Below are 27,102 nucleotides of genomic sequence, written 5' to 3'. Positions count from 1 at the left end.
GATGAAGGTACTACCCAACCAAAAAATTATAGACCTATCTCATTACTTAATGTAGATTATAAAATTTTTACTAAAATACTAGCAAATAGGTTAATGGTGGTTATTCAACAATTGATACATATCGACCAAACAGGTTTTATACAGGGGAGACAGTTGAAGAGTAATGTTAGACTAATCATTAATGCTTTAGAATATTTGGAAAAGAACAACCAAATCTCTGCTGCGTTCATATTTCTGGATGCTGAGAAGGCTTTCGATCGAGTTAATTGGCAATTTCTGTTGAAGATATTGCAAAAAATGCAGATAGGAGATAGCTTTTTACGGTCAATTAAAGCAATATACCAACAGCAAACAGCTCAAATCATAGTCAACGGAAGTTTAACAGACCCTTTTCAAATCGGAAAAGGTACAAGACAGAGCTGTCCTTTGTCCCCATTATTGTTCATTATAACTTTGGAAGTATTGTTGAATAAAATACGGGGCTTGGATGGTCTAAAAGGGATCAAGATTAGGCAGCAAGAATACAGACTCCGCGCTTTTGCAGATGATTTGGTCATAATATTGGAACAACTGCGGGAATCTAGTATGGTTTTAATGAATACGATTAATCAATATGGTCAAGTGTCTGGTTTTAAAATAAATTTAGGAAAAACCAAAATATTAGCTATAAATATGAATACTAAACAAAAGGAAGAACTAGGAGGGATGCTAGGATGTGAGGTTAAAAAAGTCAAATATCTTGGGGTCAATATTTTAGCCTCAAACGGGAAATTATATAAGCACAATTATGAACCACTTTGGCGGAGTATACAGATAGAGATGAAAAAATGGGAGAAATTGCACTTATCTTTGCTGGGTAGGATAGTGGCAGTGAAAATGAACATTTTACCAAAATTTTTATTTCAAATGCTACCTATAATTTAAAAAGATGCGAATCTTTTAGAATGGCAGAAGAATATCAACAAATTTGTATGTGCCGGAAAGAAGCCGAGGGTAAAGATGAAAATAATGCAAGATGTACGTGAGAGAGGAGGCTTGAAATTACCTAACCTAAAATTATATTATGATGCAGTGGCACTATCCGCAATTAGTGATTGGACCCATTTAACCAACGATAGAATACTGAATATCGAGGGACACGATCTGGTATATGGTTGGCATGCTTACTTGTTATTCAACAAAAAATTGGATAAGAATTTTAAAAGTCATATCTTAAGAAATGCTTCACTGCGGGTCTGGAAAAAATATCAATATAAATTAAATGATAAGTTACCCATGTGGGCAATTCCTAGACATGCAATTGAAAATATGAATATAGCACAAAAACAGGATAGAACCACTTACAGACAACTTCTCACTTTGGAAAGGGGGGTTCTACAACTAAAATCTTTAGAGGTATTGAAAGAGGAGAAAGTAGTTCAAACACGGTTCCAATATGGCCAATTACAGGCCAGGTGGAAAATAGACCAAAAAACTGGTTTTATCCAAGTTGAGGATAATTTGTTTAAACAAATAAGAGATCAAAGTTTAGTGCATATAAAGAGCATATATAATGTACTAATACAGATGGATCCGGAAACGGAATTGGTTAAAGATTGTGTGATAAAGTGGGGTCAGAATATTGAAGAACCAATAATGTTGGACATGTGGGAAAGAATATGGGTAAGAAATGTGAAATTTACACAAGCACAAAACCTGAGAGAAAATTTTTATAAGATGTTCTATAGATGGCATTTATATCCTAAAAAGCTGGCTTCTATGTATCCGAATGTACAGCCTAAATGTTGGAGATGTGGTTCTCTCGATGCTACATATTTTCATATATGGTGAACTTGTCAAAAGGTTAAGGCATTTTGGATAAAAATGTGGTGGATCATGCAAAATATCTTTAAAAGAAGGATAAAGTTTACTCCTCAGTTATTTTTACTAGGTATATGTACTGACTTTACAGCGGTAGTGACCAACTTGGTTCTGCACCTAATAACGGCAGCAAGACTGTTGGTGGCACAATACTGGAAGAAGGAAGACTTGCCTACAACTCAAGAATGGACATTGAACGTTACAAACCCTAGCCGAGATGGCTAAAATATCGGCATATCTTAAAGACCATTCAAATGAGAGATATAAACGAGACAGGAAAAAAATGGATTGACTATACACAAAACAAATACGGGACTAAGAAATTCCAGATGGCCTATGCTTAAGATTAGGAATAATCTAAACTGCTCAAAGTTAGTGCAACAGGAAAAAGCTGAGTTCAATGCAGAGATGTTATTGACTTCCTTTTTAAAATTTCCTTTGTCTTAATATATTTTAGACTGTGTTTGTTAAAAATCTATACCGTGTACGGGCTCTGGGAAGTCGGGGGGGGGGGAAGGGAGGAGGGTCTTAGGGGGGAGGGGGGATATATAGTATGTGTTAGATTTCAAAGTAACGCGATTGCACTTGTACACTGTTGCTCTTTAATTCCAGTGTAAAAATAGGACAAGCTGAATATATTAATAGATAGTAGAAATACACCGAAGGGAGGAGTAGAGGGATAGAAGAAAGAGGGGTAGAGAGGATGGGAGAGAGGATTGGAGGGAGAGTGAGAAGGAAGGGAGGGAGTGTATCGGGAGAGAGGAGTGGTAGAGGTGGAGGGGAAGTAGGATAGAGGGGAATGATGGAGGGAAGATGGAAAGTTGGAGGGGGGCGAAAGAAAGGTTGTATGGAGGGTCGAAGAGGTACATTGGGTTTCTATTTTGGGGGGTATTATTGACAAGAGGAATGGCTGTGTTTATTGTTTAATGTTATATGGCCCCAGTTCTGCACAGTATATATGTGACTGTACGAAAATGAAAATGGAAAATAAAAACACATTTACAACAACTAAAAGAAAAGAAAACCACCAAGCTCAGAAAGCAGCAAGTATTCCACTATCCACCACCTCCTCTTTCTCCTTTCTCCTCCTTCCCCCCCCCAACCCCACTCTCTTTTAGCACTGATGATGTAACGGAGGAGAAGAAAGGACAAAAAGGAGAAAGAGAGGGAGAAAGAGGAGGTGCGGGATAGTGGAATCCTTGCTGCTTTCTGAGCTTGGTGGTTTTCTTACAGACATTTCATTACCAAACTAGGTAACATCATCAGTGTTAGAAGGGAGTGGGGTTGGGGGGAAGGAGGAGAAAGGACAAAAAGGAGAAAGAGAGGGGGAATGAGGAAGTGGGCAATAGTGGAATCCTTGCTGCTTTCTGAGCTTGGTGGTTTTCTTACAGACATTTCATTACCAAACTAGGTAACATCATCAGTGCTAGAAGGGAGTGGGATTGGGGGAGAAGGAGTAGAAAGATAGGACAAAAAGGAAAAATATAAGGAGGGAAAGGACTGTGGGGTCCTTTGGTGTTCTCTGAACTTGGTGGTTTTTAATTATTTTTAGGGAATTTTTATTTATTTATTGTTTATAGAATGTTTGTTACAAGAAATGTTATTCCTTTTTGCAAATGTTTTATTTATGATGCAATCTGTTGCTTTTAAGTGTACAGTTTGGTGCATGGTTTATGTGTCTCAAGGTGGCTGCTTTTCTATGGGCAGGCCAGGTTGGTGCAAGGCAGCTTTGCCAGATTTTGTGTGTTTCTGTGTGATACCTGGTTGTTTAGGTAATTGTGAGGTGGTTGCTGGTTCTGTGAGCTTATTGGCACTGTCCTTTATAATTTCCCACAATGCCTTGATGGTTTTTATTCCAGTGGCTTTGTCTTTCCTGTTCTTAGGGTTAGAAGAAAAAACTGGTTTCATCTGCAGTCTTTTGGGGGAATTATTTATTAGTTATTTTTTGGTGTTTTCCTGGCACTGTCATAGTTTGTGTGTGTGTGTAATGTTCCACAGTTATCTACATATTAATAATGATTAAGTACTAATAATATTTCCTTATACATTTTAGTGACCTTTCCTTACATAATTGGTGTTTTCTTTCATTCTTTTAGATTTCTAATTGCTGTTTCTGTTAGTTAGCAATTGAGAAAACAAATCCCACGTGAAAAAGTATTCAAAGCTTTCTTGATTTTAATAGTCAATTTATTCATTCCTGCACATTTTAATAATATTCATTTTCATCTAATATGCATTTTCATATCTTTGTTTTTTCCACTGTTGTGCAAACACAATTCAAACAGCTGTTAACATGTGTAAAATTAAATATGTATTTATTCCCTTTGAAATACAAGTAGTAAGTAGTAAGCTACTTACCTTCTGTAAGTAGCTCTTTTATTGTTTTGTGTACTTATTTTAATCTTATTTAAGTAATAAGTGCACAAAATAATACATTTCCTTTTTTATATCTTCTTTTTGTAAATAATGCATTGGGGTAAAGAATTCAGTAGCATCATCTTGGCCACTCCCATCCGGTCACATGACTGCCAAGCCACTCCCACCCAGTCACATGACCAGCAAGCCACTCCACCCGGTCACATGGCTGGCAAGCCACTCCCACCCGGTCACATGGCTGGCAAGGCACTCCCACAAACGAGGCTACACTCAGAGAGTAGGTTCCAAAGTTTTTGAAACCCACCACTGGTGCAAATACAATCTAGATATGACAAAGATCGTAAAACAGAAGGTTTCTATGATAAGATGACTGAGTTAGATAAAATTCTGACAGGTACTGATGAAAAAGTAATTTAAATATTATATGGACACTTACTAGAGGTTAAGCTAGAAGAAGAACAAGTTAAAGAACCTATGATAGCTTGGGGGAAAAATTTTGGACATGGGATTGAACTAGAGAAGTGGCAGAAATTGTGGTCTCAAAATTATAAAATGACAATGTCAACAGCATATAAGGAAAATTTGTATAAGATGTTTTATGGGTAGGACCTACCCCCGACGAGAATAGCAAGAATGTTCAAGAACAAATCAGAAAAGTGTTAGAAATATCATCAGAGACTGGGTTCATATTACCGTATGTGGTGGACTTGCATAGATATTGCAAGTCTTGTGGTGGACTTGCATAGATATTGGATTAAAATCCACATGTGGTTGGAGAAAATGATACAAAAAGACATAGACTTTAAACCAGAAATATTTTTATTGGGAATTATACCAGAAATATATAATAAAGATTTGAAATATCTGATTGTAAATGTTTCAGCTAGAATTGTATTTGCAAAAAATTGGAAAAATGAGAAAATACCAATGCAGGAGGAAGCTATTCAAAAAATAATGGAATGTGCTGAAATGAGTAAATTGACATTTGAAATTAGAGAACAAGAAGATGAACAATTTTATAAGGTATGGGATCCATTCTATCAGTGGTTAGATAAAAAAACATGGAAATGAAAAATGTTGGAGAATTTTTTCTTACTGTAAGAATAATAGAATGATATAGGTGATATTATAAATGCATATTATTATCAAATAGACTAAGAACAATGCAATGGAATGTTAGCATATATATGAATCTAATACCTAGAATATTTTGTTTAAAATTAAGGAATAAAAATTGTAGCTGAACAAATGATGTATAATGATAATGTACCTATGTATATTTGATGGATAGTTTGTGATTTTATATATAACTGAAAGTGGTGATGCACAAATGCCTGTAACCAAACGACATGCTATATGAAATTGATGGTTTTATGTTTTATGTTTTTTTAATCTTTTTTAAAATTATTATTATTACAAAAACAACACATATACACAATGAAAAAAATACACACAACAATAAAAAAACACAAAAAGAAAAAAACACAAAAAGAAAAAAAAACATCATCACATACAGCATGTCATTTGGTCACAGGTGTTTTAACATCCATATTCTTGAATAATATTTACCATCTCAGAATTTTCATCTAGTATAACTAAATACCTCACTTTCATTCTACAATATATATTCAGTTACCATTAATATTATTTTTCCCCAGAAAATATGCTTATATTTATTATTATCCTTGTACGTCGTACTTTCAAACAGAGGTCTTATTCCTTCATTTTTCAACAAAATATTCTAAATAGTCACTGCATATGTATACCAATTTTCAATTATTCCCTTATTAAAATTATTTATCAACAAGATATCATTATAGTACGTTCTTAACATTATACATTATATCACCAGTCCTCTATTAAGTATACATAAAATCATTATTATTCTTATCATTTTTAAAGCAAAAAGTTCTAAAATATTCAATTCATAGATATATTAATTTTCCATTGTATCATTAATTTATTTCACAGCATAATTGTGTTATCATTTAACTTCTTCAATTAAAGCATGAGTAAATCATTTTTCATTTCCAAGTTTTTTCCCCTAGCCACTGATAAAACAAGTCCCATATCTTATAAAATTGCTCGTCCTCTAATTTCAAGTGTCAATTTACTCATTTCAGCATAATCCATTATTTTTCGGATAACTTCTTTCTGTTTTGGTATTGTTTCATTTTTCCAGTTTTTTGCAAATATGATTCTGGCTGCTGTTAACACATTTACAATCAGATATTTTAAGTCTTTGTTGGAGATTTCTGGTATGATCCCCAATAAGAAGACCTCTGATTTAAAGTCTATTTGTTTGTGTGTCATTTTCTCCAGCCACATATGGATTTTAGTCCAGTATCTTTTAGCTTCAATGCAAGTGCACCACATGTGATAATATGAGCCCGGTATCTGATGACATTTCCAACACTTTTCTGATTTATTCTTGGACATTCCTGCAATTCCGGTTGGGGGTAGATGCCACCTGTAAAACATCTTATACAAGTTTTCTCTATATGCAGTAGACATTGTCATTTTATAATTTTGAGACCACAGTTTATGCCATTTCTCTAAGTCAATCCCATACCTAATTTTTTTCCCCAAGCTATCATAGTTTCTTTAACTTGCTCTTCTTGCAATTTAACCTCTAATAAATATCCATATAATTTTTAAATTACTTTTTCATCAGGACCTGTTAAAATTTTGTCTAAAATTTTGGTTTTATGTTTTATGTTTTGTTTGTCTTTGTTTGTCCAATAAAAAAACTTTTACAAAAACAAACATCAGCTGTCCAAACTTGTAGCTTTTCCTCCACTCAAGCATGCTTCTCCGTGACATGCCAGTCAACTATTGTCTCAACCTCTTTCCCCTTGTATGGATAAAATGCATCAGCGAAGACTCTTCCTATTAATACTAACAATCTTCTTTTTCTTGATCCTTATTTATTTACTTATTGATTCCCTAAGTTTATTTAGCTGTCCATCTCACCTTTATGACTTTCAGTGGCATGGAAAATTGAAAACAAACATAACCACAATGACCAAAAGCATTACAACAAAATCATTTTAAAATAAAACATTTTTTAAAATCCACATAATCTTGGGATGAGACATTCAGTTTCCCTATGAATACAGCAACTTTCCAGCTTCCATATAGACATTCCCAAAGTCCAAGCCAAGTAGAAAACCCATGTAATCGGGATCTTCCAGTAGACCACAAAATATCAGCCAATCTGACTCCAGGCTGTTTTAGATTTGCACAACTGCCAGTAGCTATTGCCACAGTCCTGAAAGGACCTGATGGATAAGCGGAGGTTGGAACGATCTGCAGATAGGCCAATGGAAATACCTCCCAAACCCAATTGCAAGTTGTCTGGAGAAGCCACTATGCATACAAATTGGTTGTGACTTCCTGATGGAAAGTGTGGCAAAGCAGGGCCCATACAAGTGGAAAACATTAAAATTTTCTGACAAAGAAAGCTGAACAACAAACACCTCATGTGCAGTGCTGGAGAAATCAGTATCCAGCCTTCAGGCAGAGTGACATTTCAAAGGGGAAATGCCACAACACAAAATACTCTTCTCCCAGGTTCCATCAGATGATATTCCTTTGTGGATAGGACCCACAACATGCCCTCCCTGCATCAGATTAGATAGATCAGATCATAGGCCCCAAAGGGAGTCAGGGCCCAGAACACATATAAATTTGCCTCTGCTGAACCAAGTGGAATGTCAGCCTCAGCAGAATACCAACCAGGAGACATCTGAGGCTGATTAAACATAGATACCATGAGAACAGATAGAGAAGATTTAATTCTCATTTCTTAAGCTGCTTGATCTTCAGTTAAAGATAAATGTTATTTGGAATTGGCTAAAAGAATGGTTAATTCTAGGTCATGATTTATTTGAATTGAATTTGTTCTGCTCCATCCTCCGAGAGAGAAAATAATATTTGTTCATTTAAAAAGGTTTTACATCAGAGTAAAACTGATTTTCCAAGCAAGCTGTTTGAAAGAAGTAATGATTCTGCTAGGCAAGTGAAATTCATCTTCTTTTATTGAATGAGAAGGGCTGGGGGGGGGGTCTTTCTATTTTTATATTTTTAATCAATAATGTTCTCATTATTTATAAGCTCCATTAATGTTTTGATACTGAATTGAGAGTAATATTTTTATTGCAGAAAGGTTGGCTGATGAAAGGTTATTAATATATAACTTGCACCAGGGGTGGGTTGCTGCTGGTCCTCAGCGGTTCTTGCGAGCCGGTTCATGACCGGACCCAGACGTAAGCCTGCCCCGCCCCCAGCCCTGTATACCTGTCCCAGCCGGATGGTATTTTGTCCCTTCTGTCTCCATGTTGCTCAGAAAAACAACTTCGGGAAGGTCCTTTGCTAGCAGGCAGGTTCTAGGACGCCTGCCGCCACGAAAGGACCTTCCCGGAGTTGCTTTTCTGAGCAACGGGGAGACAGAAGGGACAAAGTACCATTCGTTTTCCCAGTACCACGAGGGCAGCAGGAAGACTAGGACAGGGGTCTCCTCTCAGATCCAGCCTGGGAGAGAAGCAGCAGAGAAAGGTAAACCAACAATTTATATTTTATTTGATTTATTTGCTTTCGGCCCGAGCAGGGCGAGGAAGACACCTTGCCAGAGGCTGCTGGAGAACTCTTTCTGAAGAGGGGGTTTTGGAACTGGGCGGGCGAGATTGGAGTGGGCAGGCGAGCGAGCGCACTTGCTCCCCTTTCCCATGGCCCACCTTTTCCCATGGAGCCTGTGGATGCGGCTGCTGGCTGTGCAGGTGGCCTGGAGGGAAGCACCAAACCTCCTGGTGTGGACCTGGTGTTGGAGATCCGCATTTCCAAAGTGTATCATTATTTCACTCCTCTCCCGTTTTCTGGTGGGGGGGGGGAGCTATAAGAAGCAGGTGATGGCCCGTTGGGGAATATTTGTGTCCTTGGGAGATCTGCTCTTCCCTGCCCCTTACCTCTGAATGGGAGGCCAGGCATGGGAGAGAGTGCTAATGATAATGACCGATTCCCTCCTGTTTCTGCAGGTTTGGGGGGGGGGGGAGAGAAGGTAATTGCAGGGCCTGGACTGAAGTTAGGAGGCTGACTCACTACAATAAGTGGTGACCATTATTTGAAGGGAAAAAAAGTGTAGCAGTGCGACGGAGATTCGCTCTTGCAGAACCTGCATCATCTTTTTTTCCAAATAAAAAAAAAGCCTTTTAAACATTCTTATTCCTAAAGGCAAAAAAACCCCATGAGGCTTGCTGGAGAATGGAACAGAGGTGACGTGCGAGGGGGAGGCGGGGTGCCGTGGTGGGGGGAGATGTTGCTGAAATAATTCGACCTGTCAGGAACTCGGAGGTGAGGGAGAGGTCAGTGGGAAGCCTTTGCCGGCCCGACTCCAGCCATAGCTCTAAAGTTGCTTTCCTTTCCACTGAAGCAACATCTCGGCGTTTTTCGCATCGGGGCGGGCTGCAAGAGGGAGGGAGTGAAGACCTTTTCCAGATTGCTGGTGGTGGAGGTGCGGGCCCGTCACCCCCGCTCAGCAAAGCAAGTCCAGGGAAGTCCTTTGCGCTGGCTGGAAAAGGTCTTCACTCACTCCCTCTTGCAGCACGCCCCAATGCGAAAAACTCTGAGATCGGCGTACTTGGGGCTGCTGCTGCTGCAACGTCCAGGGGGGCTCCGCTGGTCTGGAACCCATCTGTGGGTGGAAGGATCCCCCTCGTGTTACTCGTCTCCCCGGATGGCTGGTAAGGGGATAAAAAATGTTTTTCTCCAGTCCCAGGTTTCAGCTTCTTGGCTTCAGTATCTCTTTCCAGCTTCTTTTGTTGAGCCTGTAATTAAGGTTCTTTTTTATGTCTTAGGAAAGATCACCTGGTTAAAAAGAAGGAAGAATCTCTGCTGGTCCGGAGCCCATCTGCGGGTTGGGAGGGAGGGAGAGACAGACAGACAGACAGACAGACAGACAGACAGAGACACAGAGAGAGGCAGGCACACACAGAGAGTGAGTGATTAAGTGAGTGAGTGAGAGACAGACAGACACATACACGCACACACACATATACACACACAGTGACAGAGAGAGGAAGGGAGGGGAGGGAGATAGAGAGATAGAGAGGGAGAGAGACAGAGAGACACACACAGAGTGAATGATTAAGTGTGTGAGTGAGAGACAGACACACACACACATATACACACAGAGTGACAGAGAGAGAGGAATGGAGGGGAGAGAGATAGAGAGAGGGAGGGAGAGAGAAAGAGAGAGACATACACAGAGTGAGGGAGACAGACAGACAGACAGACACACATATAGAGTGACAGATGGGGGAGGTAGGAGAGACAGACAGCAAGATACAGAATGACAGAGAGACGGAGAGAGAAGGAGGGGGAGAGAGACAGATCCACACAGAGGGAGACAGACAGACAGAGACACACAGAGAGAGACAGAGACAGAAAGAGAAAGACAAAAAGAAAGGAAGAAAGAAAAAAGAAAAGAAAGTGGGAGAGATAAAAGAAAGAAAGAAAGAAAGAAAGAAAGAAAAAAAGAAAGAAAAAAAGAAAGAAAGAAAGAAAGAAAGAAAGAGAACGCATGATCACAATTGAGCCCAAAATTTTGGTTGCTAAGCAAGTGTTGTTAAGTGAGTTTCATCACATTTTCCAAGTTGGCCACTCCCATCCAGTCACATGGCCAGCAAGCCACTCCCACAAAGGAGGCCACACCCATAGAGTAGGTTCTAAAAAAATTTGAAACCCACCACTGACTTGCACCCTTGCTCTGAAGCAAATTCAGTTGAATTGCCCATTTTCATCAACACTACTACTACTAATAATAATAACAACAACAACAACAACAACAACAACAACAAGTGACAGAGCAATGGTTGTCAACCTTCCTAATGCTATGACACTTTAATAGTTCCTCCTGTTGTGACCCCCAACCATAAAATTATTTTCATTGCTACTATGTAACACCTGGAGCCACAAAACCTGGGTGGGTGTGGCCAACTCAACATCACTCCCACCCAGTCACATGACATTCCCCCCCCAAACTTGCCTACCAAGGTTTCATGGCTCAGTGTTTTCTGTGAGAATAGTCTCTCTCTCTTCTCTCCCCCTCCGTCTCATTTCTGTTTTTCTCTATTTTTCCTCTTCCTTTCTCTTCTTCCTTTCTTTCCCTTTCCCTCTTTCTTTTTCTTTCTCACTGAATACGATAGCAAATCCAAAATAAAGTTATTAATTGTAGGAAATTGCTTCTCTGTAATCTTTTCATAGTGAACTCTAAGTTGATAGAAGCTGGAAAGATTGTACTAATAGCAATAGTATATATATATATTAATTTCTTTTGAGTTTAACAATACAAAACATTATCAAAAATTATAAATTATCTTATTTTCAGGTGCATTTTTCTGCCACCTCTGTTGTTCTTTAAAAAAAATCTGACTTACTTCCAATTTGTGCCTTCTGGCAAACTGCAGTTTTCTTGGCAAGAGATCTAGCTTGCCATTGCTTTCGACATAGGTCTGAGAAAGTTTCTTTCTTTCTTTCTTTCTTTCTTTCTTTCTTTCTTTCTTTCTTTCTTTCTTTCTTTCTTTCTTTCTCTCTTTCTTTTCTCTTCCTTTCTTTCCCCCTGATTTGTTTCCCTCTCTTTCCCTTCTATCCAATTCTTTCTTTCCAGCTCTCTTTCATTTCTTTCTCTCGCTATCTCTCTCTCTTTCTCCCCTTTTCTCTTTCTTGCGCGTGCAAGCAAAATACCCTCCCGGGCCGGGATCATGGCAGCGGGGACAACTCCTTCCGCTACTGCCACTGAGAAGTGAGTAGCTGGCTGCGCTGTGCAGGAGATTCCTCAGTGCCAGACTCAGGTCGGTCCCCTTCGTGTTGACTCAGGAAAAAGCCGGAGCAGGCGTCTCTGGATGCAGAGAGGGAACAGTTCCAGAGTTCTGCGCAAGGGGAGCCCTGTGCAGTGCAGGAGAACTGGAGCTTTTCCCTCCCTACACCCAATCTGCTGCTGCTGCTCCTCCCCATTCTCCTCCTTCCTAAGCCAACAAAAAGGGGACTGCGGCTCGCTCTGATCTGAGTCTGGCGCTGAGGAGTCTCCTGCGCTGCATACCCAGTTACTCACCTCATTGTGCAGTGGCGACAGCGAGCGGAGTCATTGTCCCTTCGGTCTTGATCCTGGCCCAGAAGGGTATTTTGCTTGCGCACGCGTGCAAGAGATGAACACGAGAAAAGGGCTGGAGCTCATCTCGACACTGACTTGCCTGCGCAGAACGCGGAATCGCAAAAGCAGGCAAGAGGCTCGTGCCTTCTCGGGGCGGAGAGCAGATTGCAAGATTGGGTCAGCAGGAAGCCGCAGGAGAGGGGCCAAAGCCTATTAAGACTGTTACCCATGCTAAGCAGCATACGCGTAATAGGGAATCTCAGCATACGCGTATCCCACGTTCATTTATTTTATTTTCCCTGCCTTGTTTTACAACTCAGAAATGGTACCTCTTGGCTTCCGTAGCTCTGCCCATCACTGGGAGCGAGCTGCTTTCCCAGCGTCCTCTGTGCTGCGTGCGTCACTCTTTTCCCCCTCCTCACCTCCATTCTGGCTCCTACTCTCCCCCCCCCCCCACACACACATATACCTCTCCTTCCGCCACGCGGAAAACCCGAGCCGCTCCTTCCCTTTGGGCAGGCTTTTCGCCAGCCTCCGTGGAAGGCTCCTCGGCGATCCCTGTGAAAAGGTCATTCGACCTCAAAAGGGGTCGCAACCCACAGATTGAGAACCGCTGACTTAGGGTATCAGATGAAGTGCAGTAGAATTATTTACAGAAAACTAAATATTATTCCAATATTTTATGACTTTTCTGAAGATGCTCCTCAAATACCTGAAAATCTGAAATATTATTGCTATTTTCCTTCCATATACAGGCAAAGCCAAGAAGAGAGACTGATAGTGATACCAGTTGTCAAAGTACATGGAATATCCTATTGCTTCTATATGACTTCTGCTAGCACTTTGAGCAGGTTAGCTTACAGAAAACAAAGAGAGGAAATACTCATTGTGTCAGCAGATCTGAGAGTTTCTTAGATTGTGAAACAAGCTATTCTTTCTCTTATTGTGTATTACTCTGTGATGTTGTGGAAATATTTAAATGAAGCCTGTATCAAGCACTTATGTTAAACTGTTAAAGAAGTGGTGCCATTTCCACACTTACGTGTCTGGTTGGGCATCTGAGCCTGGATGATTCCATTCACATTTGTCCTCCCTCTCTTCTTTATATTTCTTATGAAATATAAGGTGAAGAATATCAAGTCAGAAAGGTGCTTTTTCAAGGGGCAACTGGACTTTCTGGTTTTTCTTTCAAGACTTTTCACTTCTCATCCAAGAAGCTTCTTCAGCTCTGTAGAATGTCATGTTTATAACCAATGCTCATTTTTAAAGAAGTTTTATTAAGTGGAAGTAAAACACTTGCTATGTTAAAAGGAGCACAATGGAAGTTCTTTGGAGAATGATGTGGTATGAATATTTTCTCTGAGAATGTGCCCTTGCTCTCTTCATCCCAATAAGCCTGCAGATGAAACAGTACATGGAATATTCTATTGATTCTATTTGACTTCTGCAAGAAGTTCTTTGAGCAGGTTAGCTTGTAGAAAACAAAGAAAGGAAATATTCATTGTGTCAGCAGATATGAGAGTTTCTTAGATTCTAAAACAAGCTATTCTTTCTCTTATTGTGTATTACTCTGTGTCATGGAAATCTTTAAATGAAGCCTGTATCAAGCACTTATATTAAACTGTTAAAGGAGTGGTGCCATTTTCCACACTTATGTGTCTGTTTGGGCATCTGATCCTGGATGATTCCATCACATTTCTCTTCCCTGCCTTCAAATTTCATAAGGTGTAGAATGTCATGTCAGAAAGGTGCTTTTTCAAGAGGCAACTAGACTTTCTAGTTTTTCTTTCAAGACTTTTCACTTCTCATTCAAGAAGCTTCTTCAGCTCTGTAGAATGTCATGTATATAACCAATGCTCATTTTTTAAAAAGAAAAACACTTATGTTTAAAGCAGCACCATGGAAGTTCTTTGGAGAATGATTGTGGTTTGCTTCACTTATTCCTGATATTTTCTCTGTGACAGAACTGCAAGAGGAGCATTTTGAAATTCTTGGTGATGATGGTCTTGAAGTTAATGCTCAGAAAGCAAGTCCAGGCCTAACCTCATAAAGTGGCAAGGAAAGATAGAAGCCTTAACCACTGCTGAGGCCTGCCGCTCAAAGAAGTGGGTGGAGGAAGCAATCGATCCTTGTTCCAGGTCAGTTTGGCTGCATTTCCCGCCCGTTAGGCTTTCGCCAGGCTCCTTTTTGGCGATAAACCCGCCCCCTTCTCTTTTCGAGGCTGCGGAGTTGACTGGTTTCCACGGGGCTAATGCGGACGGGGAAGCGGCTTGGGAGGATTTTCCCCACAGGGTTTGGTGGAAAATGTCATGGAACGGGGGTTTTGCAAAATGAGGAGTTTCCCCTTAAGGCTCCACCGCGTTCCCACTTTCTATATCTGGATGGGTTCGCCGGTTCGCTCCTTGCCTTGATCGGGGCCTGTAACGTACACGCTGTGGGAGAAAGGAGTGAGTGGGGGAGAGAGATGACAGGAAAGTCCATTGGAGTTGGCCGGCTAATAAATTCAAATAGGTAAATAATTAAAAACTTTTGGATCTTGGGGTCAATCCACAGATTGCAAATTGTGTTTCAGGTACCCCAAATTGGGGTTTATATTACTCAACCGGAATCCAATCAACCTTATTGTGATTTAGTGGGACATATGAAAACCAGGACTAATGCTAAAATTGTTTAGCTCTTGCATGTCTCGTGCTCCTGCAAGAGATCGGCATCTTTTGCAAATTCAGAATGTTAAAAGGGTCTTTATCAGAAGGAACCTATATGTACTTGCAAGTAAAGTAAAAGCTAGATTATATTCAAAGACAATATCCCCACCAAAGTTTTTTTTAAAAATAAATATTCTTGAAAGGGTAAAGGGGAATGACTTGTGTGAGAATCACCAATTGTAATCCATCATTTAGAGACTTCCAATTTGTTCTGCATGTCCATAACTGAGTTAGCTATTTATTAAATTTATCTACCTCCCATCTCACTAGCTTAAATGATTCGGGACAGCTTACAATGCCATAAAAGCTAATAGACAAGCATTAAAATTAACAATTAAATGAAGGCTAAAAATCCATGAGGATGAAACACTGCAGGGATGGTCTTTTTATGTTTGTCTCTAAGGGACAGCACCACACCTCCATATTTTCTCTCAGCCCCTGCTTTGATTTATTTATTTGATCAAATTTTGAAACCAACCATCTCCCTCACAAAGGGACTCCGGGCAGTGTACAAATAAAATATTAAAACCTAAAAAAAAAAAGCATATAAAGTTTGAAAGAAGCAAAGATGATTAAAATGTTAAAACTGAATTAAAATTAAAACTTTCAGTTTTCCCTTGCATCAAGGCTCTCCAACAGAAGAGACTCTTGATAGCTCCAGGTTGTAATGAGGGGTCGTGGGTGCTCTCTGAGCTTGGTGGTTTTCTTGCAGACGTTTCATTACCAAACTAGGTAAAATCATCAGTGCTAGAAGGGAGTGGGGTTGTGGGGGAAGGAGGAGAAAGGACAAAAAGGAGAAAGAGAGGGAGAAAGAGGAGGTGGGGGATAGTGAATTCCTTGCTGCTTTCTGAGCTTGGTGGTTTTCTTACAGACATTTCATTACCAAACTAGGTAACATCATCAGTGCTAGAAGGGAGTGAGGTTGGGAAGGGAGGGAGGAGAAAAATAGGACAAAAAGGAAAAATAGAAGGAGGGAGAGGACTGTGGGATCCTTTGTGTTCTCTGAACTTGGTGGTTTTTTATTATTTTTAGGGAATTTTTTATTTATTTATTGTTTATAGAATGTTTGTTATAAGAAATGTTATATATCCTTTTTGCAAATGTTTTATTTGTGATGCAATATGTTGCTTTTAAGTGTACAGGTTGGTGCATGGTTTATGTGTCTCAAAGTGGCTGCTTTTCTATGGGCAGGCCAGGTTGATGCAAGGCAGCTTTGCCAGATTTTGTGTGTTTCTGGTTGTTTAGGTAATTGTGAGGTGATTGCTGGTTCTGTGAGCTTCCTGGCACTGTCCTTTATAATTTCCCACAATGTCTTGATGGTTTTTATTCCAGTGGCTTTGCCTTTCCTGTTCTTAGGGTTAGGAGAAAAAACTGGTTTCATCTGCAGTCTTTTAGAGGGAAATTGTTATTTTTTGGTGTTTTCCTGGCACTGTCATAGTTTGTGTGTGTGGGTGTGTAATGTTCCGCAGTTATCTACACATTAATAATGATCAAGTACTAAAAATATTTCCTTATACATTTTAGTGACCTTTCCTTACATAATTGGTGTTTTCTTTCATACTTTTAGATTTCTAATTGCTGTTTCCTTTAGTTAGCAATTGAGAAAACAAATCCCACGTGAAAAAATATTCGAAGCCTTCTTGATTTTAATAGTAAATTTATTCATTCCTGCACATTCTAATATTTATTCATTTTCATATCTTTGTTTTTTCCACTGTTGTGCAAACACAATTCAAACAGCTGTTAACATGTGTAAAATTAAATATGTATTTATTCCCTTTGAAATACAAGTACTAAGTAGTAAGCTACTTACCTTCTGTAAATAGCTCTTTTATTGTTTTATGTACTTATTTTAATCTTATTTAAGTAGTAAGTGCACAAAATAATAAATTTCCTTTTTTATATCTTCTTTTTGCAGATCATCCATTGGGGCAAAGAATTCAGTGATATCGTCTTGGCCACTCCCATCTGGTCACATGGCTGGCAAGCCACTGCCACCCAGTCACATGGCCAGCAAGCCACTCCCACAAAAGAGGCCATATCCACAGAGTAGGTTTAAAAAATTTTTGAAACCCATCACTGGGTTGGACAGATCTGTTTGCTCCGCTGCTCCGCTTGGTGAAAGCTCCTGGAAACTTTCACAGGCTGCAGCTGGAGCTTCTAGAGCTGGTTCGCTCAGAGCTCACTGCGGGCCTGCAACATAAGAAGTTAAGTATCCCAGCAACTTCGGGTTTGAGTTGGTTGTGGAAGGAGTGACTTCATGCTCCTTTTGGGTAGGGCTTTGGCTAACTTGAGCAGGAGTTACCTCTGGCTGCCTAAGAGTGGAGTTGGAGAGGTGGCCATGGAATTGGTCAACGTGCCTTCTCCAATTCCAACCATCCTCAAGCTCTACAAGATAAGAGCGAGGCCTGGTGATGCCTATCACTGTGGCACACAGTTCCCCAGGCGTACTTGTGGGTGTAAACTGAATCCCCTAAGCTAAAGTTCTGAATTTTGCTTGTGGAGTCAGGGGGCGATGCGGCAGAATAGTTTGGGTATAGCCAGTCTAAGAGAGACTTTAGCTGGTGACCCATGAGAAGCTCAGAGGGGCTTCTCCCTGTAGTGGCACTTGGCGTGATGTGTTGAATTAGCAAATAGTGGTCAACCTGTGTTTGCCAATATCCCAGGCCCATCCTGGATAGGGCCTCTTTTGCAGATCTCACCATTCTCTCCACCTGACCATTGGAGGCCGGATGGAATGGCGCGACCAGGGCATGTCTAATTTTCTGTGCTGATAAGAAGGTCTCGAATTGCATGGCCATGAATTGAGGCCCGTTGTCAGAGACCAGGACATCGGGCAGGCTGTGTGTGGAGAAAAGTCTCAGTAGTACCTTGATGACCGCTTCTGCCATATTGAAGGTCATCAGGACTACATCTAGCCATTTCGAGTAGGCATCTACAACTGCAAGGAATTTTTGACCAGCAAAATCAATGTGCACCCTAGACCACGATGCTTGAGGTTGTTCCCATTCCTAAGCGGGCGTCTCTGTGGGAGCTGGTCAGAACTCCTGGCAGGGGGTGCAGGTAGCCACCCATTTTTCAATCTCCTTTTCCATGTTAGGCCACCACATGTAACTCCTATCCAAAGACTTCATCCTGACAATTCCAGGATGCCATACATGTAAAGCCTCTAATACTGCAATGTGCAGTTTGGGTGGAACAACGACCCGGTCCCCCCACAGCAAACAACCATAAACAACATACAATTCATCATGCTTACCATGGTACATTTTGAATTCAGACCCAACAGGGCCCTTGGGCCACCCCCTCCACACCCAGTTCAAAATTTGTTTGATGGTGAAATCTTTTGCAGAGTGGCGGGCAACATCACTAGACGAGACAGGACCAGTCTCCAAGCAGTTAGTGAGAAGGACTGGTGTCTTGGGGGTATGGTCAGCAAGAAGTTCTGGCAGTGGGCAACAAGTCAAAGCATCAGCGTGCTCGAAAGTGGAGCTTGGTCGGTGGATGAGCCGGTAGGAGTAGACAGCTAGGAAAATGGTCCATCTGGTCATCCGCAGTGATAATGACACAGGAGTAGGTCGGTCCCCAGCCAGCAAGCCTAGTTGCAGTTTGAAATCACGGCCATATAGGTACTCATGGTACCTTTTTACTCTGGCCACTGCAGCCAAAGCCTCATGGTCCAGCTGGCTGTAGTTCCGCTCGGCAGCGGACAAGGTCCTAAAGGAAAAGGCTATGGGACTCTCAGTTCCGTAGGGCATGCAGTGGCTGAGGATGGCTACAACGCCAAATGGGGAAGTGTCGCAGGTCAGCAGCAGTGGCAAGGTCTGGCTGTACTGCACCAGGAACATGTTGGCTTGCAGAAGTCTTTTTACCGTGGCAAATGCGGCAGCCTCGGCTCTGCCCCAGGACCATTTCATGTTCTTCACCAGGAGATGATGTAAGGGCTCAGCAACAGTGGCTTTCTGTTTAAGAAAGATGCTGTAGGAATTAAGGAGCCTGAGGAACGCCTGCAGCTTGGTTTGATTGCAAGGTGTAGGGGCATCCTGAATTGCTTGAATTTTTTTAGTGGTCAGGTGAATCTCAGAGCCATCGATTAGGTACCCTAGGAATTCAACCCTTGGCACATTAATTTGGCATTTTTCTTTTTTGAGACAGAGGTCCTTGTCCCAAATTCTGGTCAAAACAGTTCGCAAACATTTGAAAAATTGTGCCTCATTTACAACCGATACCAAGATGTCATCAAAATAGGGAACAACTCCTGGAATCCCCTGCAAAAGCTGTTCCATGATGCTTTGGAACAGTCCAGGGGCAATACTAACTCCAAATTGCAGGTGGTGACATTTGAATACACCTCTGTGTGTCACAGTGGTTTGGGCCTCCACCATAGCGCCATCTACAAGCAATTGTTGGTATGCCTGCACCATGTCCAATTTAGCAAATACTTTGCCGCGGCCTAAAGAATGTAATAAATGCTGTACAATGAGTACAGGGTAAGCACTTTGTTGTAACGCTTTATTGATTGTGCGTTTATAGTCCGTACAGATGCAGACAGACCAGTCAGATTTGACAGGTGTCATTATAAGAGTCTCCCAGCATGCATGATCAACTGGCTCTAGGATTCCCCGGCCTACGAGCTTATCAATTTCCAGATCAATTTTTGGGCGGAAAGTGAAAGGTACTCTCCTGGGTTTTAGCCTTATTGGGGTCCAAAATAAAAGAGATCGGAGTCCCCACATACTTAACCAGACCGGTGCTGAAGACGTCCTCGAACTTCTTAGAAATTGCTTCAGCGTGCTTGACTTTCAAGGCGTTGATACCAGTCACTTCTAGGCCCAGGGCTTAGAACCAGTCAAGCCCCAGGAGGCTCTGCAGGTCGCCGCTGACCATCGTCACTAGGAGCTGGCCGCTGTATTTCTTTTTTTAAAAAACATTTTTTATTTTTATTAAACAAACAACACACACAAAAATAATCATCTTACATTACATCTTGTAGAAAGTGTGTCAATTGGTTACAATTAGCTTTCGCGTGACCCGTCAAAACCGCACTCGACTAAGCCACGCCCGATTAAACCGCGTTGCTGATGTCATCAACAGGGCGACAACAGCCAGGGCGGAGAAAGAAGGGCGGTTTAAATAGCGCTTTGAAAGCAAGCCGATTCAACTTAAGGTAAGGGTTAGGTTTAGGGTTAGCTTTAGGGTTAGCTTTAGGGTTAGGTTAAGGGTTAGGGTTAGGTTTAGGGTTAGGTTAAGGGTTAGAGTTAGGTTTAGGGTTAGGTTAAGGGTTAGGATTAGGTTTAGGGTTAGGTTAAGGGTTAGGTTAAGGGTTAGGTTAAGGGTTAGGTTTAGGATTAGGTTTAGGGGGGTTAGGTTTAGGTGTTAGGTTTAGGGTTTACAGCATGCTTCTGTCTCCGCGCTGTTGTTGCCCTGTTGATGACGTCAGCTACGGGGTTTAGTTGGACGCGGTTTAGTCGAGCACGGTTTTGTGGTGGAAACAGCTTTCGTGCATCTCTTCCAGAGTCATTACTTACATTCATATCGAATATCAAAGTTATTGATGAGTCTTACTTTTAACATATCATAGTTCTCATTTAACTGAAATTGTTTTAATGTCCTTTTGCCTAGAATAATCCATAGTTTAAAAACACAACTACCTAATGGCATTTCATTAATTATTACAGAGCCATCCAATAGCCTTAAACCTTTATAACATATTCTAAACAAAAATTAGTTGACAAAATATCTAAGCCCTTTGCTTTCCTCAAATCACTGTTTACAATTTATGTCCACATTCCTTTTGTTATGGTGGTACATGTATGTATCATTAACTGTATCCCTTATCCTTATCATTCCATTGTTAGTTGTTATAATTAATATTAGTTAACAAAAAATCCTTTACTGTTATATCTATTTTCTTCTCATCAAGCCAACATATATGTATACCTTATTGCCCTTATCAATTATTTTTTAACATAACCATCTATAAGTTACTAAATTACTACTTACTAATTGTAAAACTTAGTTAAATTTTTTGTTATCTACTTTCATATATCCAATAACATTATACCTTTATAACATATTCAAAATAAGAATTAATTATTTAAATTTCTAAACCTTTTTTCCCAAATAATTGTTTGCAATTTATATCCAAATTCCTTATATTAAGCCAGTACATATATATATGTCATTAACTATGTCTTATCATTTCATCATTATTATTATCATTAATGTTTGTAACAAAATCATTTATTACTTATATCCAGCTTCCACACCTCCAGCCAACATAGAAATATAGCTTGTTACCATTATCAACTATTTATTTAAGCAAGAATCTAAAGAGTTACTAAATTCCTACTTACTAATCATCAAACTTAGCTATTATTATTATTTTTTATTATCGATTTTCATATATCAACCTGTGTCCTTCCAGAAGACATATAGTCTTATTTCTTTCGCCATTTGTGGAGTTAATTTTCTATTTATTTCCTCTGTAAAGTTTTTATGGACATCTCTCTGCACCTTATTGTCTATTGGATCTCTCAGGTAATCTCAGCGCCCTTTTGCTACTTCAATTGATTTATCTTTGGTTGCCAATCCTATTTCTGATAAGATTTTTTCCTTTAAAACCATCATTTTTTCTCCTTTCTCTTCTTTTCTGCCTTGAAATTTGAGGTAAAGCTCCAGGTTTGAAGCATGAAGACATTAAGCTTCTGAGCAGCAAAATTAGTATTTTTTTTCACTTTCTTGTGTTGACTCAGATTTAGGACGGACAAAGTTCTTAAATGGAGTTTAATAGCAAATAATATACAATTTTTGTTAAAGTAGAGAGGGAGATTTTAGTCCTTGAGTTGAAAAATAAGGCAGGAAGAAGCCAAAAAAGAAAAACCGGTCCATTCACTTTAAGCAGAGCAGGGGAGGGAGAGAGAAAAAGTTGCGAGAAGCATTTTAATAGTTACAAAAAGAAAAGCATACTGACCAAAACAATGAAGATCAATTTCGCCGCTGACATCTTCTGGTTAAGGGTTTAGTTTAGCATAAAAAAGAGATTCTTTTGGGCAGTTTTTTTTCCAAAACAGAAAGATTTCCCCAGATGATCACACTTTCTCTATCTGTTCCCTTCCGTTCCATAGCCATCCGTCCTCACTTCATCAGCCTAAGCTGTCTTTTATCACTAGCTTGAAGACTTTTTGTTGCTTTTTTCAGGGATTTTGCGATATCCCCGAAATCAGCAAGACGTATTCTTCCTGTTCACTGTCTCTTCGGGACGGTTTAGGTCCGATTGAACCCCCCAGTGGCAAAAGTACCGGCTGCAGTCTCAGAGCATCTAGACCGCACGTCTGTACCGTGGGGACATTGGCTCCTCCCTCTGGCCACTGTATTTCTTGAACTGTACCTGGAAGGTGCCCTGACCCACGACTCGGTTCTCCTGGTAATTGCAAAGGTGGCTGTCAGGGGTGCATAGATGCTGCTTCTTCAGGCTAGGGATAGCCTGCTTCAATGTGGACCACAGCATGATGGTCAGTGATAACCCTGTGTCGATCTCCATCTCGCATGGAGAGCCCTTGATGAGGATTGTGACCTTCAGGTTTTTTGGCCACCTAGTGCGGACTTGGCCAATTGAGGCGTAGTAGGTGACTCTGGTGTCACCATCTGAATGCTGTGGTGGCTTCTGCCATGCCCCTTGGTTGGGCCTTTGCTGGCGGTTAGCTCAGTTTTTTGGCTGCCAGTTCATCGTGGGGTGCTCGCTTCTGCAAACTTTGGCAATGTGCCCTTTTTGCTCACAGTACTGGCAGATAGCACCATGGAAATGGCAAGCCGATCGGGCATGGTCTCCTCTGCAGCTAGCGTAAGGCAGGAATCATGGTTCGAATTTCTGTGCTGGCTTCACATGGCTATTGTGCAAACGGCAGATGTCAGTAGCTATGTGCTTTCACGCATCTTGTGGAGTGCTTTGGCACTGCAGGATTTCTGTTGACTTGACAGCCAATTCCTGGGTTCGTCCAAGGCAATTTGTAGAGGGAGGTTAGATTTGGCGAGTAACCTCCTCTGTAAATTAATGTCCTGCACACCGCATATGATGCAGCCAAGAATAAAGGTCTTGGAACTGGGAGTATGCTGCAGCTTTTGGTAGCACCACAATGTACTTGTTGATTGATTCACCTTTCTTCTGGTTGTGAATATTAAATTCGTGCCGGCAACGTACTTAGACAGCTTGGGAGCACAGTGAGTCCTCAGCGTCTGCTGGAGCACGGACCAAGCGACCGATTGTAACTGGGAGGCAGAGGCTAAAGGGTTGGGGCCGGTGAGTGGGAGGGGCTACATTCAGTGTATGAGACACACCCAAATTTTCAGCCTCTTTTGGGGGGAAAAGTTGCGTCTTATACTCCGAAAAATACTGTAATAACTCATCAAGTGGAATTTATTTTCTGTGTTCAGAAATTTTCTCTTTAGCTATAAATAGGTTTTATCTGGAGTTGGTTAAGAAATGATGATCCCTGTCCCATAGGAAACAGTGAAACCCAGCATTTGCCGAAGGATGCAGAATGCGATTAGATGCATGAGAATTCAGGATTGAAGAAAGAATGAAGGACAGTTCAGCATGTCAGAAGATGAGTTCAAACTACATTTAGTAAGATAGTGCAACTGTTGCAGTGTTTAAAATCTCAGAAAATTTCTGAAAGGAAGTCAAAAGATGCAATGACCTTAGCAACATAGATTGTCAATATTAATTTCCCAAAGTGATCTTTTAATATATCCAGTTCATGTCCCAACAATACATTTCATTCCTTTCATGTACAGGGACTAAATAGTCTCATTATTTCTTTCTTTTCCTTCATCTAACCAATTGTCCCTATGTTTACACAAAATACTAGAAAAGCATATGTAACATATGGAAATATAAGTAAGTAAAACTTTATGTAGTCTCAGGAATATTATTACTTACGTCTAACGTTAAAAAATCTATGCATCGGCATCTTTGCCTCACATGTTTAATTTTAAAGATAGTGTAGCTCAATCATCAGCCTTGTGAGATCTATATATATGTTTTTCATGATTCTAATTTTCTACCCTTTTAACATTTAAGTTGAACTTTGCAAATGGTAGGGCTCAAACATAGGAGCTTTTTTGCCCTATGGAAAAACTGGAAAACCTTTACTTTAGTAAGTCTCAATATTGCTTCAAAAATTGCTAGTATTTAAATAACTCTTTGCAGGCTAATAATATCCCTTACTGAAATTTTCTAAATCTTGTACCCAGGACCAATGAGATGGTTATATTAGCGAAATCCATGTTTCACCTTTCCATTAAGTGGAATGTTTCCAGTTAAATTTATAATCCATATTGGAAAACTGATTCCATATGGTCCAAATATACAGTAACTGCTGAAAAATTAGTTTGAAAATTAAGTGTATTCTATTATAAGGGAATAAAATATGCATTCAGATTCACACTTTATTCATGAAATTATAACTCTATAGTAACAGTTATTAGAATACACTACTTTGTTATGCAGAATTATAGTTGAGTGCTTGGTACCTAACTATCCATCCATCCATCCATCCATCACTGTTTAAACATCCCTTATTCAAACTATTCAATATCACTAGCTGCATACTTAAATGAAAACATTCATCAAATTGCTATCATACTAAAGCCCTAAGAACTGCAACAGTTGTCTTCAATGGCAGCTTCACATAGAATAAATGAAAACATTTTGAGAAATGACAAAGGCAGGAGTCACTGAAGACTAGTCCAAGAATAGGTCTAGCTCATATCTGTTGAAGACTGTTTAGGCATAGCTTCAATCTCCTATTCAAGAAGATGCTGTAGTTCAGACGTACCCCAATTGCAAACCAACTTCTTTTGGGTGACTGCAACCATGTCAACATCAGTAGGTAGAATTTTCATGTAATCAAATTTCTGTATAATAATGCATAATAATGCAGCTACCTGGCTGTGATTCATTTCTTAACTCCTTCAAGTCCTTCACAAATTCAAGCAGCAGTCAAGACTGCCATGTATCTCTTGTTTAGTTTGTAATTCTGGTAAATATCATCACATTAATGATATTAGGCTCCAAATTGTTGAATGACAAAGTGATTCAACTCAGTCACATTTATAGCATTTTATAGCCCTTAGAGCACCTTTCTACATGTCCTGCTTCTTTATTTCTCTGATCAATAGAATGAAGCATCTTTTCCTTAGGAAAAGTGGGCTGGACATAGAATGCAAGAGCTCAGCTGCGAAATTTAAACGTTCACATAGCCTATAAAGCCACAATCAATTTCCTTTGGGATATGCATGTTCTGAAAAACCAGATATTGTGACATCTAAACTGAGATTCACATATTCAAGTAAATACTGAATCCAGACAATTGTTGCTTATTCAACAAGGGAATAAAAGGAGCAAATTAAATGAAAGGCATCCAGGTTCTATTTTGTTTTTTTAATTATACTACTGAATGTAGGCAAAGTAGTAGTTCTACACTGTAAATGCACCATACAATTTAACCCAAAGGAAAAATGTGATTTATCTGATTATGTAAATCTTTGTCATAAATTGGATTTTTACATATAATATGTTTAAATATCTTCTATAGAACAGTCAATAATTTTTAGTTCTGAAATGTTCTCTCTATAATTCCTGAAGCATAAATCTAATTATATCACCTTTTTTCTTTCTTTTCCGCACCCCACCCCATGCAACTCCATCTCACCAACAAACTCAAAGGGCAATAAAGGCTTTACGCGAAAAACACCAGGAAATCTCAGGAAACATTTGCATGCTCTTAGGCAATGCTTTGAGACTCATAACAAAGAAAAACAGTGATATAACAACAATTATCTGTGTACAAAATATATATATGTTTAGATATTATATGTGTAGTTTTCTCTGAGGCATTTTGTTAAAATAAATGAAGGGGGAAGATTGAGATGGGAAAGAATATTGGTTAATTTCAATGTGTTTAAATTCCCAACATCAGAATAAATTTCATTTGAAAATATCAAAGCATTATATGATGATCATTCGACCCTCTTATGAATTATGTTCGAATAATCCTTGTCACGTCACACTTGTTGAAGAAGTTAGTTGAAGAGATCACTATTGGCCAGGGGACACCCAGTTGGGGGCACCTTCATGTTCCTGCTCTCAAATGCAGGTTTGCTAACCTCCAATCCAGTGTCCTAACCATGATAACCAGTATTTTCCAAGAAATCCCAGTGAACTGCAAGTGACTTGATGAGATCTACTGTTATTCCGATTTTCAAAAAGGAAGAAAAGGAAAATACAAGAAATATAAACCAGTCACTCTGACTTCCATACTCAGGAATTTTTAGACTACATACTATATTGTAATCATGAAGAGATTTATCATTAAAAATAACTACAAGAAACCTGGCTTGTCTTATTTATTTTTTTCAGACAGTAGACTAAGAATTTTATAAAACTAATGTATCTTGATATTGGTACAAAGCAGCTGACAGAGTATTTCATTCTGACTAGCAAATTACAAATGTATAGTCTGCAAAGAGACTAATTGGCTGCACTACCAACTTAAAAATTGTCCATCACTCATCAAAGTTGAGTGAAATTTTGAGCAGGAATATACAAGATTTAATTAAGACTCCTGTACTTTTTAATGTATTAATGACTTAGATCAGGGTGTCAAACTTGATTTATGTGAGGGCCGCATTAGGATTCTTTTTGACCTTTTGGGGCCAGGATGGGTGTGGCCAGCTCAACATCCCTTCTGTCAGGGGGCATCTGTGGTGGCCCAAGAACTCTGCCAGCTAAAATGGGTCCTCACATGCTTTGTTTTTGGCTCCAATGGTCTCCTGCAACCCTCTGCCAGTGAAAACAGTGCCTTGGAGAACTCTGCGCTGCCCTCCCGAACTCCATTTTCACTGGCAGAGGAGCTGCAGGCCATCCTTCACTAGTTCCAGGGTGGTCCCTTGGACCAGATCTAAGAACCCTATGGACTAAATACTGCTCCCAGGCCCTGAGTTCTACATCAT

The 27,102-nt window shown here is 39.9% G+C and overlaps 1 long non-coding RNA gene across 3 annotated transcripts; it reads left to right on the top strand.

The window, feature by feature from the left end:
- Positions 1–12,244: 12,244 nt before the first annotated feature.
- Positions 12,245–26,481, top strand: LOC106557379 (uncharacterized). 3 transcript variants are annotated; one of them, XR_015695643.1, is made up of 6 exons: positions 12,837–13,005; positions 13,138–13,233; positions 14,347–14,520; positions 17,006–17,136; positions 23,591–23,986; positions 25,817–26,481. It is a non-coding gene; the product is annotated as an uncharacterized LOC106557379 (long non-coding RNA). The 3 variants fall into 3 exon arrangements; XR_015695644.1 differs by lacking the exons at positions 12,837–13,005; positions 13,138–13,233 and adding an exon at positions 12,245–12,511; XR_015695642.1 differs by having other exon boundaries at positions 12,837–13,233.
- The last annotated feature ends 621 nt before the right edge of the window (positions 26,482–27,102 follow it).

The sequence above is a fragment of the Thamnophis sirtalis genome, unplaced genomic scaffold, assembly GCF_051295495.1.
Source record: "Thamnophis sirtalis isolate CommonGarterSnake01/CBP01778 unplaced genomic scaffold, rThaSir2_p1.2 scaffold_2, whole genome shotgun sequence".
NCBI lineage: Eukaryota > Metazoa > Chordata > Lepidosauria > Squamata > Natricidae > Thamnophis > Thamnophis sirtalis.
This window is presented reverse-complemented; position numbering and strand designations above follow the sequence as displayed.